Here is a 19,718-nt window from a genome sequence, read left to right as displayed (position 1 = left end):
CACTAGTGTGCTCGCTCTCTTGCTCTCAAAAATAAACTTAAAAAATTTTAAAAAATGGTTTAAAGGGATACAGAATAGCTAAAGGGATACAGAATATGGGGCTATGATGCCTCTCAAATTAAAATCTAATTATTTTTTTCCAACTTTTATTAGGATTTCTGACATAGGAGTTATTCTCTCCCACTGATGCACAATAAAATGGTACTTGGAAATCTCTCTTCTGGCCTGATGATCACAGACATATTGTTGTTTTCTGGGTAAATTTCCAATCTTGATCCCTCCACTCTTTTTTTTCATTAAAGTTGACACCAAAGCCATCATTTCTTCTGCTGTGTCCACACTGTTAAGGTTAGGGTGAAAAAGAACCAATCTATCTTCCTCTAGCAAGTTTTTCACATGGGCTTTTACAGCCAACTTTGTAAAAGAGGATATTTAAATCTTCTACAATGTTGTAGAAGAGGATATTTAAATCAAAACCAGTTTAACGTTTACTATTAAGGCTTTGTTCACCACTGAATTAAATGTGCATCTACTTTGTCCCTTGAGGAATTCAATCCAAAAGCCACATGGAATTGATTTTGACATGTTAGAGATAAAATGTATCTTAGACATCAACTAGTTCACATTTTTGGTTTTATGGATAAGTAAATCCTTAACCTTATGTACACAAATAATCATTTATTCAAACTTCAATCTAAAATGAATAGACTATAATTCCCTGATCTCTTCTTCTGAGTGCAATTATCACTTTTGTCTCACAAAACTTACAACTGCAATATTTCTCACACCTCCTTCTTCTCCCCTGTCCATACTGCTTTAGGCGATTATGATTTCAAAAGTTACTGACACTAACAATTACTAACATCAGTCTTTGAAAAACAGTGATTTCTAAAATTTCCAAGGCATTCCTTAGATGGATGATTCTCACTTTAACAGCTTAACAAGAAAATTCAGACTTTGAAGAGATCATTCTGATCAGCCACTTTGTTTACTGATATAGCACACAGGCAATTTAGATACTGCCAAGACACTAAGTAGGAGGTATATACTTAAGTGACAGAGTGAAGCTCAAAAGCAATCATGTGTCTTAGGAAATAAAATTGAAAAACCAAAGCTATAAAATCACCTCCACCTATTTGTGTACAGCATTTTAATTCTATCCTGCTTTAGGGACAATAAAAATATGTCAGCAATTTGGCATAAATGTAGCCAGTATATATTTGATATCCATATCTCTTAGAGCAGTTACCCACACCCCCCAGTATTACAACAGTTGACAAGGGTTAAAAACATCCTCTTCTAAGGCAATCAGAAGCCCAAATTCTAATATACGGCCCCTGTTGCCTGAAGACTGAAATGCATTTGAGCCTTATTTTGATTTTAAGATGCTGATCTTATTCCAGTATTTCAAATGGTGATACTGCACAGAAAGTCAGAGGATTCAGTTATAAATTAATAAACCTCAGTCCTGTTAGTGTCCAAGTATGCATTTTTCAAAGATAAGTGTCTCAAGGAACCCAAGATGATCAAAGTTAGGTGCATTTACACCACACTGGATTTGGGCAAGATGCAGTGGGCTCATCCATCAGTGTCCTGCTTACTACAAATACAGAATAATAAAATACAATACAATGTGATAATGATGACAGCAAAAATAACACAGTTTGAGCACTTTGTGTTAGTTACTTGCTAATTAGCTCATTTAATCCTTATAATCACCCTCTGAGGAAAATACTATTATTCTCATTTTAAAGATGATAAAATTGAGGCACTAGGAAAGAAGTGACCTGTTTAAAGTTCAGTGGTCTTAGGGGCGCCTGGGTGGCTCAGTCGGTTAAGTGGCCAACTCTTGATTTCGGCTCAGGTCATGATCTCATGGTTCTTGGGTTCAAGCCCCATGTCAGGATCTGTGCTGATAGCATAGAGCCTGCTTGGGATTCTCTGTCTCCTTCTCTCTCTCCACCCCTCCCCAATCATGCTTGCTCTCTCTCTCTCTCTCAAAAATAAATAAATAAACTTAAAAAAAGACTCAAAAATTTCAAAGTTGGGTGGTCTCAGAGAGTTAGTGTTAGAGCCAGGATCTGAATGTAGGCCATCTGTCTTCAGACCCTCCCCCTTCATTCTTACATCATGTTTGTGCAGTGAGTTTATTTATTTATTTATTTATTTATTTATGTCAATTTATTTATTTTTGAAAGAGAGAGAAAGTGCCAGCAGGGGAGGGGGGCAGAGAGAGAGAGAGAATCCCAAAGGTCAGGATAGAGCCTCGTCCTTTGAGGGGCTCTATCTCATGAACCATGAGACTGTGACCCAAGTGGAAATCAAGAATCAGACATTTATCTGACTAAGGCACCCAGGCGTCTACTGGACGTGCAGTGAGTTATACTGAAGTATCTGAAAATGTGCTAACATGCATCATAATGAAAAGTAATTTGACTTCCTACAGAGTAAGAGAGATTTGACTTTAAAACTATTTCCTATAAATAAATTTATTCATTGTAATTAAGTTTACTTTTGCCTCCTATTTCCTAATGTGTCCATCAGTAAGCCCCAGACCTGGGTAATCTTTCAAAGATAAAGCAAAAGCTTTTCATAGAGAGTAAATCAAGAAAACTAACATATGGCGATAGTGGCCAATTGTCATAAATTTATATATTTTTACAGTTTTCAATAAGGCACAATAAGGCATAGCAAACTGTGGGTTAATTTTATAATTAAACTTATAAGACATAAATACATAAAACCTAGGAGAGAAGTCCTTTGTCCAACTTTTTCTTTTTGGGATAATGTGATTATCTGTAGGGGTTTGTAATTTTCTTTTAGCTATTATTAGGACCGTATGAGTATTTTGCATCATGACCAGTACTTATCCCAGGAATTGAGTTGGAAAGTACTCAATAGTTTGTGAAATAACAACAATCAAAGAGGACAGAGAAGAAAAACAAAAGGAAGGTTCTGTGACCACTCCTGGATGGCCTCACACTTGGCAAGCATTTGAAAGCCACTTTCCCTTGCCTTAAAGGAGAGCATTGAAATGTGAAGGCATTTTCTCACCTCTCACCTCTACTCTGCCCTTTATGACCACAAAACAGCTGTGTGTCCACAGAGTGCTAAACCTACCAGTTTGAAAAGTGAATGTTTTAGTCAACTGGTTGTTGTTTTCTCCCACCCACAATCGCCCTTGTAAATGGCCTGATGGTCTGGGGACTGAACTGCCTGATAATTTGAGAAGTATGTACAAAAAGGACGGCCCAGACTAAACCCATAAGAAGGTACAGCAGTTTTTCCCCTATACGAAATTGAAAATAATTTCAATTCTCAGAAAGCAATGGGAAGGCTAATATCTTGCTGAAAGAGACAGTTCAATGTTGAATAACAGCCACCTGTTGCTCCCAACGGCCATTAGTTAACTCAGGGTCTCTCAACCTTGGCACCACTTGGCCCAGATAATCCTTCATTATGGGGACTGTCCTGTGGAGTACAAGCTGTTCGGTAGCGTCCCTGACCTCCATCCACTGGATGCCGGCAGCACACCCTCTCGGCTGTGGCAACTAAAAGTGTCTCCAGATTTTGTTAAATGTCCCATGGGGGGTAAAATCACCTCAGTTGAGAACTACTGATTTAAATTTTTAACTGTCACTGAATTTTCTTCTTTCTCTTTTATAGCAAACAAATTATAGATGACTAATTTTTTTAAAAAAAATGTTTGTTTATTTTGAGAGAGACAGGGAGAAAGAGCAGGGGAGGCACAGAGAGAGAAGGAGGGAGAGAATCCCAGGCAGATTCCACACTGTCAGCACTAATCCTGACTCAATCTCACGAACCATGAGGTCATGACCTGAGCCGAAATCAAGAGTTGGACACATATAACTGGCTGAGCCACTCAGCTCTGGGTGGTTAATTTGAAACATTTTAAAATCTTTTTCACTTCTTACTCAAAGGCATGACAGATTTCAGAGCAGTATGAAAAACAGACTTTCCACTTTTCTCTGTTTGATTTTCAAACTCAGTTTTATCCTCATGGTGCTTCACGAGGATTCAGTGGCAACCAAGAACAGTAATACTTCATGCTTAAACATGGAGTTCTTATCTGGGGCCTTTTAACAAATATATTAACTCCTGAATTCTCATTATTCCTCTTTCTGCAGGAGAGCTGGACACCAGTTGTTTGTTTTCAATTCCAGAGCAACATAAAGACATTTTCAATTCGTAAAAGCATAAATGGAGGCAGTTACAAAAACATCACACCTGTGAGCAATGAAAACTGGCAGTACCATCAGGGACATTCCAGAGCAATGACCAAAGTTACAGTCACCAGTGTTTTATCAAGACTATTTCTTGATAAGAAAGTTAAGCACATTTTCCTTGGGTGCAACCAGCTGCTGAAACCTCATGCTGGGAGTTAACAGTAAATATTCTTTGTTGAATTATTAAATGTAATACCAAGTGTAATACCAGTGGCCTGAAGCTGGTCATGTGAAAGCCAATATTACCAGAGCTCTCTGCATTCTTTCTAGTGGTTTCTATAGTATAATGGCGTGCTTCTCTCTCCTGAATATAATTAGCCCAATATCCTAAGGCACATCGGGAAGGAGCAAGCAGCGTATGCCACCTGCCCCCTGACTCACATGCATCAAGGCATGCACCTCTTGCTCCTGAAGAAGGCAACATGACATGTAGTCACCATCTAGTAGATGCAGGCCCAAGGACTAATGAAAGTCTGCGGAATCAAATTTGTATCTTTTCTTAATGTGTGAAATCGGCATTAAAAACAAGAACAACAGCGGGGTGTCTGGGTGGTTCAGTCGGTTACGTGTCTGACTTCAGCTCAGGTCATGATCTCTGGATCTGGGAGTTTGAGCCCCGTGTCAGGCTCTGTGCTGACAGCTCAGAGCCTGGAGCCTGCCTCAGATTCTGTGTCTCCCTCTCTCTGCCCCTCCACCACTCATACTCTGTCTCTATCTCTCAAAAATGAGTAAATGTTAAAAAAAAAAAAAAAGCAAGAACAGCAGCAACAATAGCCACCTCTACCACCACCACACACAGCCAGGCCCTATGCCAAGCACTCCACTTTCATTATCCTTAACCTTCATAACAGCACTGTGAGGTAGGTCATATTTCCCCCTATGTTATAGATGAGCTTCATAGAGCTGTGTCCAGCCCAAAGTGATAGAAGGTGATGAAGTTGGAATTCAAACCCAGGACCATTTGACTCCAAAACCTGAGCTATTCTACCAGCATGGGAAGCATGGGGAGACAGAAGGAATGCTGCTGCCATGTCCGCCATCAGAAACAAAAGAAACAAAACCCTGCTTCCTCCAAAAGAATGGGAGAAGGTCTGAGATTCTCTAGGCTTCTCTCATTTCACTCTTGAAAGCAAGAATAAGGGTGACGAACTAGCTATCTACAGCCAGACATTACTCTGTGTTCTGTCTTGATAGGACTGATAATCTACTGCAGGAGGTTTTGCTATACTTGGATGAGGTAGTGACAATTTCTTTAAATATCAGTTGCTCATTCTCTGAAGGGGCACAGCTCAAGATCAGGGTGATTTTCCTCTGCCTCAAAAGCTACTATTGAAGCCTTCCTTTTAATCTTTAACCACAACACTTATATAAGGAACTTTTTATTGTTATTCAATAGGTAACACCTTACCACACTCTATGTCAAAGTTCTTGGGTTTATCAGTCTTTGCTGGGAAGCTATAACCTTCCTATGAGCCAATGAAGCTAAGAACCAGGGAATCATCTTAACCGCCTCTCTCTCCCTCACCCAAAGAGGCAAACTGTCATCAAATCTCCCTATTCTACCTTCTGGGTGTTGAATCCACCCATTCTCCCCCGTCCCCCGCCCCCCGTAGCCTTAGTGCAGGCCTACATTACTGCTCACCTGGACCAGTCCTCTCCTACTAGTTTCTCTTCCTCCAGACTTTCCATCTTCCAAAATGCAGCCAGAATGGTCTTTCTCAAACACAGATCTGATTTTTGTTGCCGGTTGGCCTTTTAAATTCTTCTTTAGCTCCCCATGATCTTCAGGATCCTGTTTAAACTCAAGGGCATCCTCACATATGCTCCCTAAAGAATACCAAATACATTCAGATGGGGCTACCGCGAGCCCACGGGGCACCTTGTGCAAACCAGACAAAACACCTCCTTTCCCAGGTGTTTGCCGCCGCTCCAGGGAGCAGGGCCTGGGCTGGATTGCAGGCCTGCTCCCACTCCATCTCTGCCTCTCTTTCAGTAGGTCACAAGCGGACAGTCAGCCCACAGCCCTGACTTGAGGATGTGTTCAAGTACCTCTTTGTTTACTTTGTCTAGAATGCCTTTCTTTACCGCTAAATGCATCTACCTAACACTTATTCATCCTTCTGAAAATCAAGACACTTACCTTCCTAAAAGAAGCTTTCACCTATTCTACATGACCAGAAAAATTCTAGGCAACCATGGCATGCCTGTTACGGATTTTCTTGTCTATTCCCCTCCCCACCCCCGAGATCTGCATTCTGTGAAAGCAAGGACCCTGTCTTTCAGAACTGCATGCCTGTAAAGCCTAGCACAGTGCCTGGGTGAGTGCAGATCAATAGTTCTGAGTGTCAAATGAATGATACCGCCTCCTCCTCCTCCTGGCTACTTAGTCTTGTCACTGTGTAAGACCCCCAGCAATTTGAAGATTAGGCCATGGGGTCTGCTTCCTCAAGTTACATAATCCCTACTCAAAGAACCAGAAGCCAGATCTCATTTAGCAATTATTTCGTTAACCTATGATTACGAAGAACAAACATCTTGGATTTCAACTTTTTGTGCACTTCCGACACTTCATGAATACACCTGTCATTGACTATTTAGCCCTTCACTGGATCCTGCCCCCTTCTTTAGTCTTCCCCTCCCTCTCCCAGACTTGTTCTACTTAACATCCAGCCACATGGGGGGGTGCATGAGAATTTGTGGTACTCTCTACTTTCACAAATGTTTAGACACTTTCATAATAAAAATAAATAAATATTAAAAAATAAAGAGTTAGGGCACCTGGGTGGCTCTGTCGATTAAGTATTCAGCTTTGACTCAGGTTGTGATCTCATGGCTCGTGAGATCGAGCCCTGTGTTGGGCTCTGTGCTGACAGCTCAGACCCTGGAGCCTGCTTCAGATTCTGCATCACCCTCTCTCTCTGTCCCTCCCTTGTTCATACTCTGTCTCTCTCTGTCTCTCAAAAATAAGTAAACATTTAAAAAAAAATGAAAAGACAAACTACTTATCCATACTCATTGAACCACAGGGTTGACTCATATTTCTGCCTTCCTTGGGATTTTCCTCATCAGTCTTACTTGGTTCTCCCAATTGCCACAAGGGGCAGGCCACACTGATTTCATTTGTGACTTCACCCAGCCCCCTTAGTTTCTTCCCCCTCAAATCTCTCACTATTTTCCTCCTGATATGAATCCAGGATTCTCTCTCTTCTATTTAAATTAGGCCAAATAGAGTGGAGTCTCCAGACTTTAACTCCCTGACAAAGGCAATTGTATTATCTGAAATCTAATCATTGTACTTATGAAAAATGTACTTTTCAATTGGGTACAGAGCCATTTTAGGAAGGACTGGGCAGGGCTCTCACATGTTTTTGTCTGAGACAAATGATACTGTCTCCTTGCTTACAACTGTTCTAGGAGAACATGGCCCTGCCCAAGCCTCTGCTGAAGGGATGAGGCTGGACCAGCTCATCCCTGGCTATCAGGTTGTGGCTGTGGTGCTTGGAACTAGAGCCCAGAGGCTGAGTTAGCCAGGTGAAGAAAGCTCAAGAGCTGTGAGGACATCTGGAGTGGAATCCGGTAACAACTCTGTGGTGAGCCAGGGCCACACATAAGCCAAAGTGAAGGACAGAAACCTGGAAGTCTAGGGACATGTATCAGACAGCATTTTGTTGCTGTTATTGAAAGTGATACAAGTGACCTTGAGCCCACAAAGAAATTTAAGCACAAATGAGAATTTCTTGGGAAGGGCAAGAACGGAGGGGGCCTCAAGGGATTAAAAACTGTTGTCAGCTTCTCCCTTGCCCTATCAGGTACCACCTCTGTGTGTGTGTGTGTGTGTGTGTGTGTGTGTGTGTGTGTGTGTCTCCCCATCATATATATATATATATGCAATTTTTTCTATAGCAAATAGGATTCTTAAGTGTGTGTGTGTGTTCTCTTCTTCCTCACAGACATAATTCTGTTTCGGTTACAATATCAGATGACTATGTATTCAGGAAGGTCATCCTTCCATAGCCCCAAGAGATAAATCATTCTTGATCTACAACAATCATGGTATTCTGACTCCCTTGACAGTCACTAGTCTATGCATGGGCATAGGACACAACCCTAGCTAATGAGATCTGACCCAAAGAAAAGTTTGCAGGAGGGCTTTTGGAAAAGCATTCTTCATTCTTCATAAAATACACAAAACTGAGGCTCCTTCCTGCCCTTGGACAAAATCGTGTGAGTATATGATGCCAGGAGCTGCAGCAGCAATCTTGTACTCATGAAGGGGCAAATCTGGGGGTGAAAATCATCATGCTAAGGATGGTAGAATGGAAATAGATGAGCCTGGAGCCTTGATGACATCACTATGCCATTCGATTAAACTTAGAACCATGTTTTCCAGGAAACTAGTCTGCAAGAAGAGTAATGGAACTGATGTTTAAATTCAACTATCCCTCTCTCTCTGACCCTCCCCTGCTCACACTGTCTCTCTCTCTCTCCTAGAAATAAATAAAACATTAAAAATTTTCAAAAAAAAAAGTCAACTAAAATGAGAGACTATGCAATCCAATGAGAAAGTGAATAGCTGCCTACTTTGCTAAATCATAATAAATGCTAATGGTTAGTGATCTCTTACTATGTGTCAGGCAGTGTTTCAAGTGCCTTATATATGTATGACCTCATTTAACCTATACAACAATGCAACAAGTAGATATTTTCATTATTTCTTACTTTTCAAGTGGCTAGATAAGGTCCAGAAATAGTGAGTGATTTATCCAAGGTCACAAACTCTGCAATGCCAAGGTGGGAACTCACACTCGGGCTTCTGACTCTTTTTTACTGAATCATTAGGTTAAACCTGAAGAGTTCCTGGCTTCTTGCATTTGGATTTCCACAAGTTCTCTTCATATCTGTTCAAAGAACCCTTTAACATTTTTTTAATGTTTATTTATTTTTGAGACAGAGAGACAGACAGGGTGCAGCAGGGGAGGAGCAGAGAGAGAGGAAGACATAGATTCTGAAGCAGGCCCCAGGCTCTGAGCTGTCAGCACAGAGCTCGACGCAGGGCTCCATCTCACAAACTGCGAGATCATGACCTGAGCCAAAGTTGGATGCCCAACTGACTGAGCCACCCAGGCACCCCCAAAGAACATTTTTGTAATTTGAGCTGGTTTGGGTGGGTTTATGTTCACTGTACCCAAATGTTCCTTCAGGCACTGGCATTGGCCAGATGCAGGCTTTCTTTCTCCACCCCATAATAAGTCTGTGAGTTTCAATATCCATTTGTTAAATGCATTGAGTCCAAATTCCACATTAACCCTCTGATTCAGGGGAATTCAAGGTTCCCTGGTTTGTTCCTTCCCCAATTCTCGCATGGCAGGTGTGAGTCTGAGGGCATAATTTTTTGTGGGAGTGCACTTTTATGGGCACTATTTCCAGTGTGATGTGACTATTAAAATGTCAATGGACACCTCATAAGGGATGCAACTGTTGACCGTGGCTCAAACAACTACCCTGTTAAACCTTAAAAATTAGATAAAATCTAATTTTATCTGTTTTGTAACTTTAAAGTTTTTGTATTAAGTGACAGCCCACAATCACCTATGTCTCTGTAGCTCTGTGAGATCAGGAAGGCATTTCTATGGCCTTCATACTGTTTGTTCATGTCACACCCTCACTCCCTCACTCATTCAACAAATATTTGAGTATCTGCTATGCCCCAGGTACTATGCTAGACACTGGGTATCAACAGGTTACATTCTCTGCCCTCACAGAGGGCAATAAAGTGTAATGATATGCCAGATCACTTTTTTCTCTAATCAACAGGACAGCTGCAACAAATGAAAAAGGCACATAGAACCAGACAGAACATTTTGTAGCCACATCTGATGTGGGAGTTAAGAGTGCAGACCCTGCTGGCTCACTGCCTGGGTTCAGTCTCAGCTGTGTCACCGTGTGACCTTGGATAGATTAGTTACTGAACTGGTTATGTCAATTACATAACTGTTAAATTGAGATTAAGAGTATAGCTTTGTTCATAGGGTAGTTATGAGAACATTTTAATAAATCATGTAGAACAGAACAAGTATAATACAAGTACTCATCCAAAAGACAAAGTGAGCTATAGTCTATTCTACCCACTGATCATAACTAAGCAACTTTGCAGCCTGCAGTAGTGATATGACAACATGATAACCTCAGAATCTGCAAACAGGTCATGGCATAGTCAGCACTGGGGAGGACTGGGGCTTCAGGCAGCAGGACCAGGGGCCCCACTGCAGAAGGATGACCCCCCTGACCACCCCTCACCTAAGTAAAATAGAGCCTCTACAACCAGTTATTTCTTGCTCTCAGAATCCCCACACTAAGACGTTGTTTAAAGGGAATTTGGAGAGCATGAGTGATCAGTTGGTTAAACATCCAACTTGATTTTGACTCAAGTCATGACCTCATGGTTCATGGGATCAAGCCCCACATCAAGCTCTGTGCCGACTGCAAGGAGCCTGCTTGGGATCTCTCTCCCTCTCTCTCTGCTCCTCCCCCATGTTTGCTTACATGCTCTCTCTCAAAATAAATAAACTTTTATTCAAAAGAGAGAATTTAAGGTGACTTTCCTGAAGAGTTCAGCTTTCAATAGCAGATCTTAGAGGAAAGCAGAACCACAAATTTGGAAGAAATCTTAGAAGTCAAGCCGGAGTCCAAATGTTGGACAACCCCTCTGACCGTTGGTTATCCATCCTCTCCTGCAACATTTCCATAGATGAAAGTGTACATTTTTAGAGAGCTTTTCCCTTTATTGATCATCAAGTTGCCATCAGGTAGTTTTCTTAACTGTTTCCAAGCCATTTATTTTGGTTCTGGAGCAAGGATAACCCCAATTCTAAATGGTAGTCTTCAAATGCTTGGAGAAAAGCTTTCCCTCTTTTCTAATTTCTGAGTAGTCATCACTTGACATGAGTTATGACCCAAGTCCTTCAAGTTCAAAGGAGGAGATCAATAGAATCTAGACACTCAAAGGTGTGTCCAGGAAGATTATTTTGAGAGAGGGTTCTTGAACTGCCTTTGAAATCCAATCTTGCTTCTGGGCTCTGGTGAAAATGAAAAGACCTTGATTCCTCATTTTCATTATATCTGCAATACATTCCTTCCAACCTCAATTCCTGTGGCCTAGAGAAGGGTATTGACATCAAAACTCAAACATGAGTACATTGCAATAGCATGTGAATTCAGTGGAATTCAATAGGATTTTGTAGCTGAAACTTTAAACCAAATGTCTCAAAATACACCTATCCTTAGAGAGTATGGACTTTGTACTTTCATAATAGAAACAATGGTTTGGCTAAAACAAGGCCAATTTTTATTATTTATTTATTTTTTAAGGCCAATTTTTAAAAAGTACACTTTTCCCTCTGCAATTGTGAAGATATAGAATTGGGACCTTTTTATAATAGAATTGAATACTTAAGGAGCCAAGGTTGAGAGATTAATTCTCTTAAGAACAATCAGTTTTGATCTGAACAAAGCTGTCTTCTGTGTGCTCACATCGTTCTGTCTTTAAATCCTAGGTAGTGGTAATAATAAACAAATAGACAATTGCCACCCATTATGGAAAATTTTCTATGTCCTTGGCACTGTGCTAAAGCCTTTACACAAATGATTTCATTGAAACCTGTCAACAGAACAGCTCAGTGCAGTAAGTTCATTGGGTTCTTTCAGAGTAAAAGCCAAATGCCTTTTGGTGGCCCAGAAGGCCTTAGCCTCTGTCTCTCCTTGCACTGGCCTCCCCTCTTCCTCACACAAGTCCTTTATACTTTCCCCCCAGTGCCTTTGCACCTGCTATTCTCTCTGCTTCCAGTGCTCTTCCCCCGCTCACTACAAGGCTTAGTCTCTCCCCTCCGTCAAGTCTTCTTTCAAATGTCACCTTGGTGGGGCCTTCTCTAATGTCCCTCTAGGAAACTGCAATATCCCTATCTGCCATGATATGCCTATCATATATCATACTTCCCTGCTTTATGGGTTTCCATGGTAGTTATCATTTTATAATCTTCAACACAACTCACTGATTTGGGGGTTATCTGTCTCCCTTGACCAGAACGTGTAAAAAATTTTTGTCTACATTTGTTAACGACCCTAAACCCAGCATCTAGAAATAAAGCTGGCACATGGTAAGTACTCCATAAATATTTATTGGTTAAATTTTTTACATGAGGCAATAGGCACAGAGAGGGTAAGTGGTCCAGCTTTTTATAGAAAGAAAGACTTCTTAGGAACCCACAGACCAGAAATCAAACTCATCAAACTCAGAGTCCATATCCTTTTCCTGAGGGTTGGTGGCATTGCCTTTGACCATCAGGGGCAGTACCTCAGCCCTGAATATTACTTCATGCGTCAAAAAATACACATCAATCAAGAATATAAAGAAGTATTTTACGTATGTTCTATATTCAAGAATAACATATGTGTAGGCACAATCGCTTGTTGAAATATTTTGTGACTCCACTGGGACATTTTATTTGATAAGACTGGAAGGAAATTTTAAAATGTCAAACCGAAAACTGAAGAGGATATAAGGTTCTCATGAAAATATTTTCCCAGGGCTGTACAAGGGCAAGAGTGACAGCATGTAATACTCCTTCATAAATGTCATTTATGTTCAAGGAGTGTTTCCCGAATGCCTTTTATGTGATTATATTTAACCTTCCTCACAATGCAGAAACCCAATTTGCAGATGAGGAACATGCTCTCAGAGGTTGCTTACCTTCCTAGAATAGCCCAGTAAGGGCTAGAATTTGGAATATAACTCTTTTGTCTCTGTCTAGCGTGCCTGCCCCTGTACACACAGCTGCTGCACACACAGTTGGGTTTCAGGTGTTCATCCTTTTCCAGAGTCTTCTACCCTGAGGAACAAACTTGGTTTTTGTCAATGGCTAATTTAATGCCTCATCAGTGGAAAAATAACAAACTACAAATACTACTTCCCCTCTTCTTTAAAGGGCTACTGTTAACACAGATTCGAGAGACTCATATTGGAAGGCACATATGGTCACAGTAAAATTAGCATCTTTGTCTGAAGTTCATTTCACTAACTAAACAGCCAGGCTTGTAAAGCTCACATTATTACAGAGGGAAAAAAATGCAGCTGCCGACAGGATCGTTAAATGCAACAAACACCAGGAAAATCTCAAAACACCGACCACTTTTTTTTGAACCATATTTTTGCCTATTATTTCTCCACAGCTTTGGAAACTTGTTTCCACCTCTACCCTTTTTCCATAAAGAATTCTACCCTGGGCCAAAAAAAAAAAAAAGAAAAGAAAAAATTAAGACCTCAAAACCAAGTACAAATTGCTCATTTAAAGAGCAAGAATTAAGGATGTGGGGGCTTTTCTTCCTTAAAAGCTCATCATTCTGTAGAAAGAATTTGAATCCTGTCCTGATTCTTCTTGAGCAATGGAGCAGTTTTGGGTTTTGTGTTAGTTAATTTTAATTAAAAAAAAGGGGGGGCACCATTCTTGAGAAGCTGTTGCTATGAGACTCCCTGAGCCTCAACAGATGGCCACAGAGCAGTTCTCAGCCCTGAGCTCTGGGCTGTGAAGCCCTCCACTCAGGCATACCATTAACATTCCTGAAATACCTTCGGAGGCGATGGGGGCCAGCGCCCTCAGACTGGCTCACCTCAGCTCCTGGGCTGGCCTCCCTTGTCAAAGGGCCCAGGCTGAAATCTGTTGTAAACGAATGATCAGGCCTCTCTAGGAAAAGGCCACAGTAGAGAGGTTGCCGTCCTTCTCTGTTAAGCTTCGGACAAACGGTAACAATACATCCCTTGAGTTGTGAGTTGTTTCGTCAAGCATGCCGGGAGTGCTTGCATGTGCAGGCACACATACATGTGCACAAATACATGTATACATGTGCGCGCGCGCACACACACACACACACCACCCCCCACACCCAATTCACTTCCTTGTTTGTAAGCCTCTGACCCCCTCTCCCAGCTAGAGTGATCCAGTTAAGAGAGCAGCATATTTTTGGACTGAGGCATTTTTCGTGCACAGCCAGAACCGCTGAGTGAGAGGTTTAGGGCTTTCTGATTTCTCTTTTGACAGAAAGACAGAAAAGGAAGGAGCAGGGCATGGCATTTCAGTTTTTTACTTTCTCACTAATATCTTGGTGTTATTGGACAAATCATTCCCTTTCACCACCTTTCTCTCTCTTCCCAACTGCCACAGTGTACTGACCTACATGCATCAGATGGAGGGATTAATGAGGCGTGTTTAACAAACAACCGAGAAATCACTGCATAAATATCAGGTCAGTAAGACCAGCCTCCACTGCTGCCAGGAAAAAGATAAGGAAGGAACTTGGGAGACCAGACCTTGGGGTCTAACTGCCAGGACCAGCACCCCTGAAGGCCTGGTCTGGAACGCTGACCACAGTTTTTGGCAGAAAAAGTCTACTAGTAGCTTTATTGGTCACTAAGGAGCTTCGGTACTTGGAAAAAAACAAGTGATTCTCAACAGCCATAGCTTTACAGGGTGGGGCTCATTTAAATTCTATCCCCAGAGCTGTCGCTTTAAAACCGGGCCTGGACTGGACAAGAAAAGTCCTACTTAAAGTGTCTGACGCCAGTGCTCACTCGATCACTTGACGGAACATCAGAGCAGTCCTGAGTTTCAGTTCACAGAAGTTTTTAAAAAGCTTTTCTCCCAATGATATCAGATGATAAGCTACAAATACCACACTGTCTCCATCATTTGACATTTGTTTTTCAGTCCAGTCTGTCCAACTAACAGGCAAAATGACTTGAGACTGCTTAAGCTCCTGCCTTCCAAAACCATCCATTTTATGGTTTCCCCCTTGTCTCTCAAATGTGGATATTAGGATTGCTGGAAGTCTTATTTGTTTGGTGTTTTGTTTTGTTTTGTTTTGTTTTGTTTTTTATATGCCTTCTAGAGGTTTGGCCTAATAAGGAGGGCCAATTTTTTCCTATTAACCAGAGAAATTTCAATAAAGCTACCTATAAAGGAGTAGACATGGGAAGCTGCTTCTTTTTCCATGTGTCTAGAACTAAGGTCGCAGCTGCTTGTCCGTCTCTTTGGCCATAGCACATTGAGCAAAGGGAACTTCCAGCTTCTGAGCTCACAGGCCTGCCCAGCTTAGCAAAGCCAGGGGCAAAAGGCTGAGATCAGGGCCATTGGGAGGGAGGGAGGTGGGAGAGGGAGAGAGGTGTGTGACGTAGGCAGCTTTCATTTGCATAACTGAACACTCCAAGCAGAGCCAATGGGACGCACAATGTGTGTCTGGGAGGGGGAGTCTGAGTGTGCTCTATTATGTCCCATTGTGTGCTGTCCACAACACCAGAGGGGACCCTCACCAGGCAGCACTGGAGGGAGTGGGGCCGGCATTCCACAGCTGCAGAAAGGATACTTTTAAAACTGTCACTGGAGAAAAAAATGAATTTAAGATATTAATTCCCTGCCCCAATCTAACTCTCTAATGCTATTATTCTTGGGATGAAATGTACGTGTGTGCATGTTAGTTATTAACAACTGTGTTAAATTACATATTTGGGGGTCCCCTAACACTGTGCAGATGTGTGCAATGGATTTCTATACTCTTAATATGAAATGTGGAGTTTCCATTAACTTTCTTTATTTTTTAACCAGAGATAAAGGTTTTTCAACTAACTCTGTTGGCCTGTCTGTACCTTTTTAAAACACTGGGGTTTTTATGAATAGTGTTTTGTGAGGTTTTTTTAAAGATCACATTTAGAACTAAGATAATATTTATCCTGCTCCATACAAAAATGACTTGTTCTTACCCCAGGAAATCATCTTTGGTTTGTACACACTCTAGGTTGTGATTCATAAGGGAAGGTAGATTTTTGAAATTTAAATCTATGCTTAATATACAATATTTATTTAGCTTTCTAATGTGCATTTCTCTTTTAACTCCCTTGACATTTATAAATTCACTTGACATCTACCTATCTACCTACCAACCGATCTAATATTTCAACTCCAATCAATCAATCATCTGTGCTATTTGCACACCTATAATATTTAAAATGATTGCTGTAGAGCTGTGTGGTAACCACACCTCACCCCATAACATCAGTAATGTTATTCCTGATACTTTCATCCCATCAAAGCAGTCGTTTTTAGTACTTATACTCAGTATTACTACCCTGCTGAATGTATTAGAGGAAAATGTTTTTAGAAAAACAGATTAGCTAACAGATGAGAAAGATGGAAATTTCCACCTGGCTACAAACATGGGAGGAAAAAGACGTATTTCAGGATAATTGGCATAGCTTGCAAGGGAATGGTTTCTGAACGCTTGTCTGCTTTTTCACCACCTCTATCTGTTCTCTCCATTATTGTTTACTGCTTGAACAGAATCATTCCAAATTGGTGAATGAAGAAATCTTTGTTTCGTGGACTGTGTTTATATCTTTGGAGTTAATAAGGTGGGAAGGGTAGTCTCAGAACCTCTTTGGACTTATAAATGAAACTTCACCGACTTATAGGAAGTTTTCATTAAAAATATTAAAATCAAAGGGGAAATCACTTCCTCCCTATCACAACAAAATAGGCCAAGGCATAAGCACTAGTCCCAAACCACCAGTCTTTTTGCCAACCTTGAATTAGAAAACCCTAGCATTACATGGATGCTGATAGCAGCCCAAGTAGAAAGACAGGACAGTCCCTGGAGTACCTGTCAACCAACTTACAAGGAAAATGAAATCAGGATAGACCTTAATATTCTTAAGTATGTCACCATTGCTCAAATGTAGCTGCTTGCGTTTAGAACCTGCCTTTCTCTAGAACATCAGGAGAAGGAAAGTGAGCCAAGCAATACAATAAACCCTCTCACGGAAGTGAAATTCACAAATTCTACCAGGTTAACAAACCTTAAAAAGAAATACTGCTGCCATTATCCCAAGAGGAAAAGTTGAAGGTAGCTTTAAAAATAAGTGGTAATTAGAATTAGACTATGAACCCTAGGGGTTGCATCATTGAAAGGAGCCAAGATATTCATACTGACTTTATCTTACTGTATGAACCGGCATAGATATTTACTGGCCTTAACTAAAAGTTACTTTATTCTATCATCACTTGGGTTTCTCACCAAATAGGAAGGAGTGCACAGTGAGCTGTCAACTGCCTGCAAGGGTTACAACAATTTGTCAAGTACCCCTCTCCCCATTTACATCGTTATTTATGCCTTCGTACTGCCAACGCATCTGACCCCTCAATAACATAGTGATTTTATCATAAAGGTCTAAACTAAACAACGGCCATTCTCCTCTCTTTAATTTACCTTCCCAGTACTGGCATTTCTGTTAAGATCAATGTAGAAATATCTGGTTTCAAATGGACTCACCTTAAGGACGTCTAGGCCGGCAGGTCCATTGTCCTCATTATCTGTTGAACGTCTCTGTCCAGCATGACACTGGGCCACGCTGGCCTGTCAGGGGGCTTAGTGGCTCGGGGGAGGCGACATAGAGGCACGATTCTGGCCCAGAAAGAAGCCACGGGCACCAGCCCCCAGCAGGCAAAAGCTCAGACACAGGTGTCTGACACCACCGAGCTACCTCTGCTCAGAACCTGCAATCAAACGGCTGCCCTGATTAGGCAAGTACAGAAGGCAGTTCAGATTACTGCCCTCCTCCCAACCAATCGCCGGCCAGCCTGCCTGACAGCAGCAGGCCCCCAGTCGTAAGGGGAAGTACACGCGGTCAGAACCTGAGAACCGGTTTCTACAGCAGCGGCCAGGACCCGCGTGCACTCCCGCCCTGCACGCTGGAGAAGCTATTTGTCAGACTGTTGTAAGGAGAGCTTGTGGTAACAGGCAAGCCATCTCCTGCCCTTCCCCAAAGAGTGTCTCTTCTCTCCAGGTCCTTTGACTCATAACCACCGCGCACCCCGATGACAAAGTGAAGGTAAGGAAGGATGAACGGCTTTGGCAGCTTTAACCACTGAGTGCCTTGGTCTGCTCCCTCCCACCCCTTGCCATTCTCCACTCTGGCTTCTCTGCAGCTGGATACGTTCAATTTTTAATTAGTTATGCTTTTTGCAACCAACAGTTTCTCACAGAAACTAGGAGGAGGCAAGGGAGATTCAAATAAGAAAAATCTTTCTACGGTTCTTGTTTCCAACAATAAAATTCAATGTTGTAAAAGTCACCTCCGACAGAAAAATGTATGAACATAGTGCTTGTAAAACAAAACAACAACATCAGAGCCCTGCGTTTTAAAATGTAGCACAAGTGAGGTGCCATGCAGGTCACCTTTGTGGATGGAGTCCGAAAAGATTTCCTACACCACAACCAGCCTAAGGAATTTTGCTTAACTCTATCACCAGAGCCTCTGAGGCCACAATCCTTTGCAGCTGTATGGAGAAGTAGCGCTTAATTCAAGTTTTGGTATTTGCCCCAGACTGTACGGGTCAGCTTAACAGTAACCATAGACACAAAGAGAGAGAAAAGGAATAGCGCGCACAGAAAAAGCCAGTCTTCAAGTGTGTCTGAGTGCGTGGGTATGTAAATGCATTTTCATTAGTTTACAGCTGCGGTGGTGGGAAAACACAAATTATAGGATCCAGAGCTAATCTGTAAACCTTGCTAAAAGCTCGTAAGAAGACTTTTACATTATTTTTTAGGTGTGGAAAAAAAGAAGAGGAAAGGGAACATGCCACCAGAGACACACACACACACACACACACACACACACCCCAGAAGTCTGAAATCCCAGGAAGCATTACATTCTATATACAGTAGTAATCTCCATTCCAGACACCAACAAAGTCCAAAGAATCCCTGAAGGTGTTGTTACATTTCAAAGGTGAGACTAATTTTACTTAAAGACAGTTCCTGTATTAACAAGAAAGGCTGTCTCTCCAGAATGTTCCACTTGAATTCCAGAGCTATTTATATATCTATACTGTGAATTCTAAGGAAATAGGATTGAGGCAAGTGCAAGATGGGAACAGTAGTCAGGATGGAGCAGGAAATCCTCTTGCAGAGGAGAAACATCCCACTAGATCTCGTACCACAGAGGCATTCTTCCCAAAGCAGCCGGCTATCCTTCGAAGAAGGCAAAATCCTCGTCCTATTTTTTTTTTTGCCTCTCCTACTCTATAACCTCCCCAAACGCCACAACTGAATTGCATGTCCTTCCATCCTAGGCTATCCCCACCAAGCCAGACGGAGGTCAAGAGCAGCCGGGCCACAAAATTCATTTTGAATGTGTCACATTTAACGACCTCCTGCCGCTGACCAGGAGCTCGCCTCCAAGGTACAGAATGACAAATGGTTACTCTTGACATCTGTTTATCACAATCATCCATCTAGTATGGGAATGCCATTCCCTCAAATGGCAGAACACTCAACAGTGGTTTAAAGGGGCCAGATGTCTCCTCCCTCTTCATTTCACCAGGGTTTTTCCTCTAGTTCTGGTCTGCCCAACCTAAGCTCACTTCGAAC

The 19,718-nt window shown here is 41.7% G+C and overlaps 1 protein-coding gene and 1 long non-coding RNA gene across 2 annotated transcripts in view; one reads left to right on the top strand and one right to left on the bottom strand.

Annotated features, from left to right (window-relative positions):
• Window positions 1–4,435, top strand: part of LOC144221000 (uncharacterized) — an 11,094-nt gene extending 6,659 nt beyond the window's left edge. Inside the window, exon 2 of the long non-coding RNA XR_013331920.1 lies at window positions 4,149–4,435. This is a non-coding gene — a long non-coding RNA (uncharacterized LOC144221000). The remainder of the gene's footprint in view (window positions 1–4,148) is intronic.
• SHROOM3 (shroom family member 3) overlaps window positions 1–19,718 on the bottom strand; it is a 301,596-nt gene that overhangs the window by 152,757 nt on the left and 129,121 nt on the right.

The sequence above is a fragment of the Crocuta crocuta genome, unplaced genomic scaffold (genome assembly GCF_008692635.1).
Source record: "Crocuta crocuta isolate KB4526 unplaced genomic scaffold, BGI_CrCroc_1.0 scaffold1, whole genome shotgun sequence".
NCBI lineage: Eukaryota > Metazoa > Chordata > Mammalia > Carnivora > Hyaenidae > Crocuta > Crocuta crocuta.
Note: the sequence above shows the minus strand (reverse complement) of the source record. Positions and strands in the feature narration are given on the sequence as shown.